Raw genomic sequence first — 11,843 nt, forward strand, 5'->3', positions numbered from 1 at the left:
TATTTTTGAAAGACAGAGAGACACAGCATGAGCAGGGGAGGGTCAGAGAGAGAGGGAGACACAGAATCTGAACCAAGCTCTAAGCTCCAGGCTGTCAGCACAGAGCCCAACATGGGGCTTGAACTCACGAATCACTAGATCATGACCTGAGCCCAAGTCGGCCGCTTAACTGACTGAGCCACCCAGGCGCCCCCCCTTCTACTTTTATAGTATCCAACCCAGTGCCGAGTGTAGCCCTTGCTCTTCATCATCTTGCAACTTGTTCATAAACTGCCTCTCGGCCTTCCTCCTTCCAGATGACAGCATCCATCAGGCCAAACTGATAAGAATAGCCTATTACAACCCATGATTATTTTAATTAGTCTTCTCTGGACCTTATCCAAACCCCCTACAGCTTCCTACAGAACAAAGACTACAACTCTGTGATCCTAAATAGCCAAAATGATCTTAGGGGGAAAAAAAGAACAAAGTTAGAGGACTCACACTTCCTGATTTCAAAACCTACTACAAAGCTACAGCAATCAAAACACGGTGGTACTGTCATGAAGCATAGATATGCAAGGGGCGCCTGGGCGGCTCAGTCAATTAAACCTCTGACTCCTGATTTCAGCTCAGATCATGATCTCGTGGTTCGTGGGATGGAGCCACAGGTCTGGCTCACCAGTGACAGCGTGGAACCTGCTTGGGATTCTCTCTCTTTCTCTCTCTGCCCTTCCTCCGCTTGCATCTCTCTCAAAATAATTAAACTTAAAAAAAAAGTATAGAAAGAAATCAATGAAATACAACTAAAAGTCCAGAAACAAACCTATACATCTGTGATTGGCTGATCTTTGACAAGACCGTCTAGGACACCAAAGAGGCAAGACTAGTCTTCACCACCTGGTGCTGGGATGACTGGATGTCCATGTGCAGAAGACCAAAGTCGGCCCTTCTTCACATGGTGCCAAAAATTAACTCCAAATGGATCAACAAGCAAAATATACAAGCTACAGCTTATATTCTAAAACTTTATAAAACAGGGGTAAACTTCATGACTTTGGAGTTAGCAATGGTACCTTAGAAATGACACCAATAGCACAAGCAACAAAAGAAAAATAAACTGGCCTTCATCAAAATTAGAAACTGTGAATCAAAGGACACATCTAGAGAATATAAAGAGAGCTATGGCATGGGAGAAAATCTTTGTAAATCACACATCTAATCATGGTCTAGTATTCAGAATGAACACTAAAAGACCTCTTACAACTGAACAACACAAAACAATTAAAAAATGGTAAAAGGACCTGAATAGACATTTCTCCAAAAAAGATACACAAATGGCCAAAAAGCACAGGAAAAGATGTCAAACATCATCTCAGATGCAAATAGATTCTAAATGTAAATGAAAATCAAACCCACAATGAGACACAACTCTGCATCCACTAGGAAGGCCATAAGATACAGAAAAGTAACAAGTGTTGATGAAGACTCCACTGAACGGGAACCCTCATGGCACACGCTGCCGGTAGTATCGTAAAATGGTATGACCACTGCGGAAAAGTCTGATGGTTCCTCCATCAATTAAACATCCAATTACCACATAACCCAGCAATTCCAATCCTAGGTATATATTCAAAAGACTGAAAACAAGTGTTCAACAAAAATTTATATGTGAATGTTCACAATAGCACTATGCATGTAGTCAGAAGGTGGAAACGATCCAAATGTCTGTCAGTGAGTGAAAAAACAAAATGTGGTATACTACTCAGCCATAAAAATGAATAAACTCTTGATATACACTACAACATGAACTATATTTTTTTAAGTTTATTTATTTTTGAGGGAGCGTGCCTATGCACACGTTTGAGTGGGTGAGGGGCAGAGAAAGAGGGAAAGGGAATGTGAAGCAGGCTCCACAGGGCTACCCCAGAGTCTGATGCAGGCCCGAACTCAGGAACAGAGAGATTGTGACCTGAGCTTAAATCAGGACTTGGACGCTTAACTGACAGCCACCCAAGTGGGGCTGGAAGTAGTATGGGAGGGAGGAGGGGCAGTTACTGGCTAATGGGTCACCATTGGAGGTAAAGAAAAAGTTCCAGAACCCGATAGTGGCAAGGGCTTGCACAATGTTATGAGGTTACTAAACAACACTGAACTTTCAAATGGTTAAAAGTGGTAAACTTTCCCTTATCTGTATTTTACCATAATCTTAAAAATACCATAAGTCTTTGACAAACAACATATTGTATAATGCAATCTTCATGATGAATCAAAAACATCAAAAACCTAACACATGCACAGACAAAAATGCACGGGTTGCATTTTTTCTCTGGGCCTCTGGCTGGCTCAGTGGGTAGAGCATGCAATGGCCGATCTTGGGGTCATGAGTTCGAGCCCTGCATTTGGTGCAAAGATTACTTAAATCAACCAAGTTTTAAAAAAAGAAAAAAGAAAAAAAAAAAAAAACCCTGGAAGTATAGTGTTCTTCAGATGGTATTCTTCTTGAATCCCTGGGCTCTCCAAGATGCACCAGCAACCTCAGAGCCCCACAAGAGAGGAACCGCTGTCCTGCTTCGCTCCACCTTTCCTCACTGGTGTCTGGTGAATAGCCTCGGGCTTAATAAATCTCCACCTAATAATCTGAGAGGGAAGGGGGGCTCTGCCACGGTGGCAGTATCCACTGTACATACATTTCTACGTTTGTATTCTTCAAAGGGCTCCACTGCTTTAGAAAGACAAAGAAAAAAGAAAACCAGTGTTCAGTAACTTCTGATCTAGTCAACTGCCAGAATGTTTAGGAGAATCTTTAATCAGGTTAACAAAAAGGAGGTGTCTGGCACTAAACTCTCACAAAATCGAGGTAGCGTTTGGTTCTCGTGGCAGGGGGCGATGGGGGACAGTAACTGGGAGCTGACAACATACCAGCAGCCACAACTCTGACCTAAGTAAACAAATCTTGCAGTATTGAAGTAAGAGCAATCAGAAGCTACTGGTTGGTAAAAAAGACCCAGGTTACATTTTCGCCCTTCACCATCAGCAAAATTAGATTTAAAAAACACATTAAAACAAAACAAAACAAAAACTCTCAAGTATCTGAGGGCCAAAATAAAGTCAAATTTTACATGTGTAATTGGGCAGTACCTAAAAAAAACTGTACTGGTAAAAAGCACTTATGAAAAAAATATAACTGACTTAATAAAGGAAGCTATTTGTAGGAGGAGGGAAAAAACCCAGAGATTTAACAATAAGACACTTGATAAGTTTGGTATTTAATTCCAATCTGGGAAAAGGTCTCGGAATGGGGTTTGCATAAGAGAAAGGTGTTTGAAAGCCAGCTCTACACTGTATCTATTCTACCAACTGCCTTTCTGACATTCTACTTGGAGACAAACCCAACCCTAGAGAGCTGTTTAAACAAGTTCACCCCTAAGCCTCAGGTCTAGAGAATGAAAGCTTTGTTCTCACTCAAAAGAGACGTTTGATGTTTATGCTAAGGAGACCTGTCACTGCAACTTAATTTACGGCTGACTGTAAATACCTGAATATCTACAAGGGCCCACCTGCTGCCCAGGAGAATGTCAAGGTAAAACTGGAAGGAGTGGCATCATTACTACAGCGCATGCCTGGTGTTCCTATGAGCAAAGTGTATGGACTCAGCCGTCCTGTTCAGACTAACTAGGTACTTCTCCTTTACTTACAGCTTATAATGAATATATAACATGATTCTGTTTTCTTTCTTTGTTGTACTGAAACAGATGTATCTGTGGCTCATTAGGGCAGGGGAGGATATTTATGGGTGGTATTTTGTATTTGCTTCCTGACCTACTTACCACACTATGGATGAGTGGAGAGGAGACAATGTACGTCACAGGTTTGAACGAGAAGAGAGATAGGAATGGTTTCAGGCAACGGGGCTGAGAATAAAACTAATGAGGCTGAGATCAAGTGCACTTGGCTGAAATAAAATGAGTAGGTGGTAGAATAAAACAAAGATGAAAGAGTTGAGGTAGGAAGGGCACTTACCATGTTCTAGGTAACTCACAAATGGTTGTAGCATTTTTAAGTGACCAGGATAAACACTGACTATACAGGAGATGCTAGAAGTACAGCAGGAGAGAACTGGGATTTTTTTTACCTGGGTTATTTCTGAGAGGATGGAAAAGAACCGAATGAATTCAATTAAAAAAACTTATTAAGTACTTAAAATGTGCAAGGCTCTGTAACAGGATAAGGCCACATAAAGAATAAGCCAGTTCCTAGCATCAATTTTTAGGGGGCAGAGTCTGGGAGAGTGGAAGGAGCAAACAACAGAGAAAAGAAGAGAGGATGGACTCATCAACCAGGGGACAAAGATCCCATATACACCGGAGGATGGATCGATTTGGCTAAGAGAAGGCCAAGGCCAAGAAAAGCACAAGGCATGTTAGGTCCACAGCAGACAGACAGATGCAAGGTTCCAGCCAGAGACAAGGGTGGTAAGGGAGACCAGGCCAGATGAGATGCACCGTGATCCCGGGCTAAGGGGTCTGGGGGTTACCCCGTAGGCCATGTGAAAGGAGAACCATGAGATCCAGGGGGCATGCTCTCCAAAGTTAAACCTAGCAAGAGCATGGCGGACAAGTGGGAGACCGGAGGCAGAGACTGGTCAGCAAATTACTTTCACAGTCCTCGTGGAATCATGGTGGAGTACAGGACATGGAGCCCACCACTGACCTCCCCGTGCCCCACTCCCTTCATCTGCAGAACAGGGATAAGAGCGCTCAGAGAGCAGCTGTACAGCATAACGGGACAAGTCCTTAGCATAACAGCTGAGTATACAGTAAATGTTCAGTAAACCAGATGCCTTTAATGCTACTGTCATCCCAGCGCAGGACAAGGCTCTTCCTGGTTTTGTGGTTGTTCCAAAGAGAAGAAGAAAAGTCAATTTATGTGCGAACTTCTAAAGGGCAAGGACAGACTCTTTCTTCAGTACCCCTCTCACCATCCAGCTCTGTCCTAGATATTAGAAATAAACACTGATTACAATTCAATTTCAGCGGGCACAAATATACAGTGTGATACACAAACGTACACCAAGACAACACATGAAGATCTGGGAAAGGCAAGTTCACCACGACTACTTAATAAAAAAGATCTGCTTCAGTTCAGATTCCTCAACTCAAATACTGCGACCACCTTAGAAACTTATCTCCAAAGCCCCCAGAATCTGCTCTCTGCTCCACTCACTCACAAACATCTAGGGAAAGGTAACTGGCAGTAGACGAAAGCCACAGGCGGTCAAAGCGTTTTTCACACGCAAGGTCCATCAGCAGCGTGGCTGGGCACCAGGTCTCAAGTCCCCTGGAGTCCTGGCTAGCCAGTTCCCTGCCTGCTTTCCTTCTCCTCCTTGGATAGCCTCCTTGGATAGCCACCACATGCATACGTTTTTAAAAACAGCGCGTATCTGCTATCTCACACATTCTGTAGGTCAGAAGTCCAGGCACAGCATGACAGTTGTTGGCTGGGCTACCCTCTCATCCAGGGCTGGGGCCTCTTTCAAGCTCACTGGTTGCTGGCAAACTCCACTGCCCTGTGGATGGAAGCCTGAAGTCCCCATTTCCCCCTCGCTGACAGCCAGGGACCACTCTTCAGTTCTGGGAGTTGGCCTGCAGTTCTTGGCCACGCGGCCCCCACGGGCAGTTCACACATGGATGTTTACTTTCTTCCAAACCAGCCAGGGCACTTCCGACTTCCATTTCGTAATCCGCTGAGAAAGGTGCTTTCAAAGAGCTAGGTGGCATGGTTAGGTCAGGTCTACCACGATGGTCTCCCCTAGCTGAAGTTCACCTGATTTGGGACCTTAATTACATCTACAAAATCCCTTCAAGGCAGTACCTAGATTTGTGTTTAATAACTGGAAAGTGGTATATTCCAAAGGCAGGAAATCTTGGGGGGGGGTGGTGATGGAGGTTGGAGCGTGGTAGGCAGAATCACCTTATACAGTATATTATTTATTGTCTACATCACTTGCCAGAAGGTAAGCTTCATGAAGGAAGGCATTTTTATTTCCTTCATCTACTGTTGTTTCTCTAGCACTTATGATAGTACCTGGCATATGGTAGGTGCTCAATAAACATGTGTTAAAGGAATCTTCAGATCACTAGAGTAGTACTCTATATTTATTTAGCTTATTTACAGGCTGGAAATGGGACTTCTGTCTATATTCAAATTCTGGTTCAGTGAAACCATTTAGGAATTCTTGGAACCCCACATGATATAATTTTATCTCTGCCACAATTATCTGTATGGCTTTAACAAAATACAGGTCATCCTCATTTTCCATAGGTTCCATATTCATTAAAATCTATTTGTAACCTCACAATCAATATCCTCGGTGCTTTCACGGTCATTCACACACATGTGCAGAGTGGCAAAAAATGTGAGTCATCCGACACACATGTTCCCGGCTGCTGGCGAACACGGTGATGATGCTCTGCCTTCTTGTTCCAGCTTTCCGACTGTAAAACTGTGTCCTTGTCATTGTACATGCTGGGGCACACTTTTCAGCCCCCTGCATTTTTTTCTGTTGGTGATTTCATTGTTAAAAATGGCCCCCCAGGGTAGTGCTAAGACACTGTCCAGTGTTCCTAAGTTCAACACGACAGTGATGCACCTTACAGAGAAAATATGTCTATGAGAGAAGCACTGCTCAGGCTTGTATTATAGTACTCTTGGCCTCAAGTTCAAGGTTAACGAACCTACAATATATGTTGAATAAGGTGTCTTTAAACAGAAACACACACATACCAAGGCCATGCACTGGCTGGCTGATGAAAACGTGGAGACCGGTGGCTCACAGGAACCTAACCCATTCTTTCCCCTAGGAGCAGTGGTCCCGTATTTGCTAATCCAGTGTTCTGGTTGGCTTTACAGATCACAAGTACCATGAATGATGACACTGGGCTACATAAGACTCCTTTTACAGAGGGAACAATGAAGTTGAGAGAGATGTGAAATGGTAGGTCAAAGAACACTTTCGCACATCATTCGGGTTTATTTTCTCCAGAGCACTCATGACTGAGAACCGTGTTTACTTGTTTATTTTCAGCCTTAGCCAATGCTACCCTAAGTTCCATGACAGTCGGGGACTTGGAGGTTTTTATCTATCTCGTTCTCTCGGGGATCATTTCGCAAGCCAAGAACCATTCCACGCACATACCCAACCTGATGGGTAACAAAATTTCCCATATGTAGTTGTGTAAATTTCAGGGGAGAGCAGTTACTTTCATTATGTTAAATTCAAAATATCTAGCAAGACAATCGCAGGCTCAGGATGAAGTGGAGAGAGAAGAAAACTGAAAAGAACACCAGACTGCCCAGGGAGGCCCCGTCTCCAAAACCCAGAGGGCAGGTAAGACTGTCTGGGATGGAAACTTCACAGCTCCACCAAATGCTGGCAGCTCCACTGAGTAAGGGGAAAGAGATACACTCTGAAATAGCATTTTTGCTTGGGGTTACATTTATCCTTGACAGAAAAGCTGGCAGACAGGAGAGGCGGGAGCAGGGACAGTGCTTCTAGAAGCCCAGGCTCAGGGCAAACCAAGTGCGCAAGAAAAACGGAGGAGAGCAAAACCCTGGATCAGGTAGGCAGGCAGGTATTTGGATGTGGCCATGAGGCAGTGCCTACAGAGCAGGAGAGGTGCGGATCAGACTGCGGGTCTGAAGAGCACATGCCGTCAAAGTCATTCCCAGGCCAGGCGGAACTGAGGGGCGACCAAGCGCCAGCAGCACTTGCCAGCATCAGAAGATGGAAAAGAAAGGGGACTCCAGGATTTGCTTTTTTATAACTACAGAAAAGAAAACGAGAGAAGACCCTCTCACATCAACTCCTCCTGTAACAGACAAGTAACACAAGAATTCAAGACAAAGAGGCAGGATTCCAGAAGTAATGTTCACTGGTGCTCTGAGCAAAAATTGAACAGTAAACAATAAAGATTTCAAAATTAAAACAAAAGAGCCCCTTCAGTATTCTAATTTAACCTTCAACAAGAAAGAAGATCTGAAGCACCATGAACTGAGAATTCCATTCCACCTCAACACCCCGCACTCCTGAGTTATTATGAGAACAGACTGCAACGCGATTCAACTCGTGTTCCAAAATGCAATGAGCAGCTTCAACAGGACATGCCGAAAGCAGCAGCACGTCTCCTCGTTTACTGATTCATATTTTGGTAGCAAGGTTACAATTAGCTCACCGGTGGAGAATAAACCTATTTATAACACAGCAGTCCACCTGAAAGACACAATCATCTAAAAAGGGTTTTAGAGGAAAACGAAGTGCAGCTTCTTCCTGTACTGATTGCAGATTCCCAAGGTCCTTTCGGATGAAGTCCTCAGTCTAACCTTCCTGTGTTCACAGGCACCATTCCAGCCACCTCTCAGCCTCCATGTTCTTATGTAACATTTACATAGTGCCATAAACATACCCAGAGTTGCGTAAGAATTAAAACGTTGCCAAACCAATAAAACCTAAAGCAGGTCACTCCCTCCAGACTGTCTTTGATTAGCACAGGTACACTGCCCGGTATACGACGTAAGATCCTGTCAGAAGACAGAAATCAACTTGAGGAAACCTTAAACACACACACACACACACACACACACACACACACAAATTGCACGAATCAGAAGAAATTAACCATGCTGTGGCGTCTGGTGCTCCTACCATCCCAAGAGTATGTTATTCTGCCCCATAAGATAAAAAGTAACCCAACATTTCCCCTTCACTGAAGTCAGAAACTGTGTCTAAAAATACCTCCCAGCCAACTGGCTATCAGTAAGTTAGTCTCACGAATGTCTCCGTAAGAACTACACAGACTATTTCCTTACTTTACAGAGGGAACACTGAGGCAGTCACAGAGGGGTTAAGCAAGTGACTCGTTCAAGGACAACCTGTAAGAAGGAAGCAAAGTTCTAGGGCCACAACCTGGCCTCCTCCCTCCATCTGGCTCCAACCTTTAACCAGAGTAGCCATTTTCCTGTGTTTTAATCACATCTGTTCCAGGAGTTCTTTTAACAAAATTAACCAGAGACTCTCTTTTTCTCTATAAGAGTTGGCTCTCACTGTGCTTCAAATCCACATCCACTCAACCAAATTCTAAGCCTTGGCCTGAGATTAGATGAAGTCTGCTCACAGATATTCAGAAGATTCCTAACAGAATCTCAAATGTCTCCCCTGTTGCTTCTGTCTTAAGGGATGAATGTCATTTTCTCCCACCACAAACACATGCACTTTCACATTTTTTAATACTGATGTGAAAATTCCAAAACGAGGCCTTAAAACCTGCTACACCTATCAAGTGGATGCTGTTTGTAACCTGGAGCTCATTCCCCTCGTCCCTGGCCTTTTACGAAGTCGCAGTTCACCCACTAACAGAAATCCCTTGCTAGCCTCATGTCGTGTCCAAGTACCAAGCATCAAGACTGCCTGGCTCTAGCACTTCTCCAGCCCACCTAGGGGAGCACACAGAGGAAGTGCAGGGGAGGAGAGCCATCAACTTCTTGTTATCCCACAGCCTCTATTTTCCCAGAACTGACGTTTGACTTTAAGCCTTTTGCAACAGTGGTCTCTGCAGCATGCACTATTGGCAACTAGACGTGTCCCGGAAAAAACTGTAGTGTCTGGCCAAGAAGTTTAAAGGCCTTTGAGAATGTTTGCTGGACACACAACCTAATTTCCAATTTACCAAAAAAAGAAACGAACTCCCTATTATGCCCACCCATCCTCACCCCGACAAACATCCATTTTAGGAAGGTTACAAAAAATGAACTCTGCCCTATTCAGAACCAGTGACCGGTTACCAATGAAACATTCTTAACTGGGCTCCCCACAAGAAAAACCTCACAGACACGACACCGAATCAACAGGGAAATGGCTGTTAAAAGTCTTAAAATAGATTAGGGATGGGATAAAAAAAATCTATGGAAAGCATTGAAAAGATTTACTCAGACACATAGGAAATGACAAACCTGAAGGCTGGGTCTCCTTATATACTATCCTACTAGAGAAGTAACATTATGCTACACAGTCCCAAAACATGGCCCATAATGACGAGCCCGGCAAACGCTGTTCACGAAAACCATGATCTTACCACAACCGCCGGCCTGTGTTCACGCACCTTCACTGTGTTTATCAGATCCCACGGCGTGTTACCCATGCACAGAGCAGCGAGGCCCGGGTACACACACGAGGTGCTTAACAGAAGCATTAGCCAGTGAACAAAGACCTCACTGCACAGGCTACGCCACTGGGAACAAATATCAAAGCTGGAGATAATGAACTTGTTTTTGAGACTCCAAAGTAGGATGATGTCTTTTCTTGTTCGTCTGGTTTATTAGAGATGCCTGAACCCACCTGAGAATCATTATTTTTAGTAGAGAGGAGAGCCCCAGTACACACACTTGATCTCCCATAGCTGGAAGGTGAGGGGCTGCTGAGAAGTCAAAGCACAGGCTTTGTACATCGGGAGCAAACACAATCCTGATTGTCTCTCCCAGATCCATCTGTGGGTCAATAGTCACTTCGATATAACTGCCAAATATAACCTTCAACTGCTACCCCGATGCCAAAACACATTTAAGATGAGTCTCTTAAATTAAATATTTTAGGGTTTCATCTGCTCTTCTCAGCCCCCAAAGCCTCATAAACAACACACCCAGACGAGTGTCCCAGAGAAAAGGTACCCACCTCTAGACTGGGAAGGGTGGGGGTGGTATCAAGGAGCAGAAGGCAGTGGGGGTTGGGAGGTAAGGGGTGTGTGTGGGTGGGGGAGTGCGTAGGGGGCAGGGCTGGGAGAAGGGGTTGTGTGGGAAGGTAAGTACTGACCAAGGGCCAGAGTCGGTCCAGTGGTGGGATCTTTAAATAATGCTGGGGGTTGGAGGTAGGGTCTAGGATTTCACCTGAAAGGCATCCACAAAGTGATTAACTGAATGGGCCCCCTGGGGTGGGGTGGGGGAGGCGAGGTGGAAAGCAAATACACCTAGATGCAGATTAACCGTTCGGGAACTAGGTTTCCTAGGGTTAGAGAGATTCCAAAGCCAAGCTACAAAAAACGTTTAGGGGCCTGTTGGTCTCGCTTCCTCCAAACAGCTTCCGCGGGGCATGTGTATGTGGGGGGTTTTGCCCCACTGAACTCAAAGGGGCCGCGCGTAGGGGAAATGTGACTCCCTTTCCCAGAACATTAGGGAGGAAGGAGAGGGAGGGGAAGAGACACCCAAAGTGCAGGTCCTGAAGGAACGGTTAGAGACCCCTTCCCCTGTCATCTGCGGTGCGCAAGGGCTCGCACCATCAGGGTACCTCGGGGAAGCAAACCCCATCGCCCGAGCCCCTCAATCTTGGCGGGAGAAAAGATGCCCCCCAAGAGCACCTGGAGGGAGAAAATGAAGACCCCCGCCCCTGGACATGCTGAGAGACAGAAGCACGGATCTCCAAATCTTAAGGAAGGGATCCCGCACTCCCCTCTATGGAACAAGGGGGTGCTGGGAGCGCGACCCCGAGAGCTCCCCGAATCCAGTTCCGCCTGGAAGAGGGCTCGGGTCCCCAGGGGCCCCGCGTGAGCTCGGTCCTGGCAGGGCAGCCGCGCCTCGGGGGTCTGGGGACGCCGGCCGAGGGTCACCCCGATTCCTCCGCGCCCCCCACCCGGCCATATTGTGCGCGTGGGGAGGGGGCGCGCTGTAGCCAGGGGCCGCGGCGCGAGGCCTCGCCCTCGCCCGGCCTTCTTCATCCCGGCCCCCGCCCCCCGGCCCGGGACTCACCCTGGATCCCCCGGGGCCCGGACCCGCCGCTGCCGGCGAGCAGGAGGACGACAAGGGGGAAAAAGGAGGAG

At 45.8% G+C, this 11,843-nt stretch overlaps 1 protein-coding gene across 1 annotated transcript in view; it reads right to left on the minus strand.

Moving 5' to 3' along the window:
* Positions 1-11,837, minus strand: part of ACVR1B (activin A receptor type 1B) — a 33,328-nt gene extending 21,491 nt beyond the window's left edge. Inside the window, exon 1 of the mRNA XM_029953591.1 lies at positions 11,773-11,837. The gene's annotated coding sequence lies outside the window, so the exon portion shown is untranslated. The remainder of the gene's footprint in view (positions 1-11,772) is intronic.
* Positions 11,838-11,843: the final 6 nt, after the last annotated feature.

Source organism: Suricata suricatta, chromosome 10, assembly GCF_006229205.1.
Source record: "Suricata suricatta isolate VVHF042 chromosome 10, meerkat_22Aug2017_6uvM2_HiC, whole genome shotgun sequence".
Classification (NCBI taxonomy): domain Eukaryota; kingdom Metazoa; phylum Chordata; class Mammalia; order Carnivora; family Herpestidae; genus Suricata; species Suricata suricatta.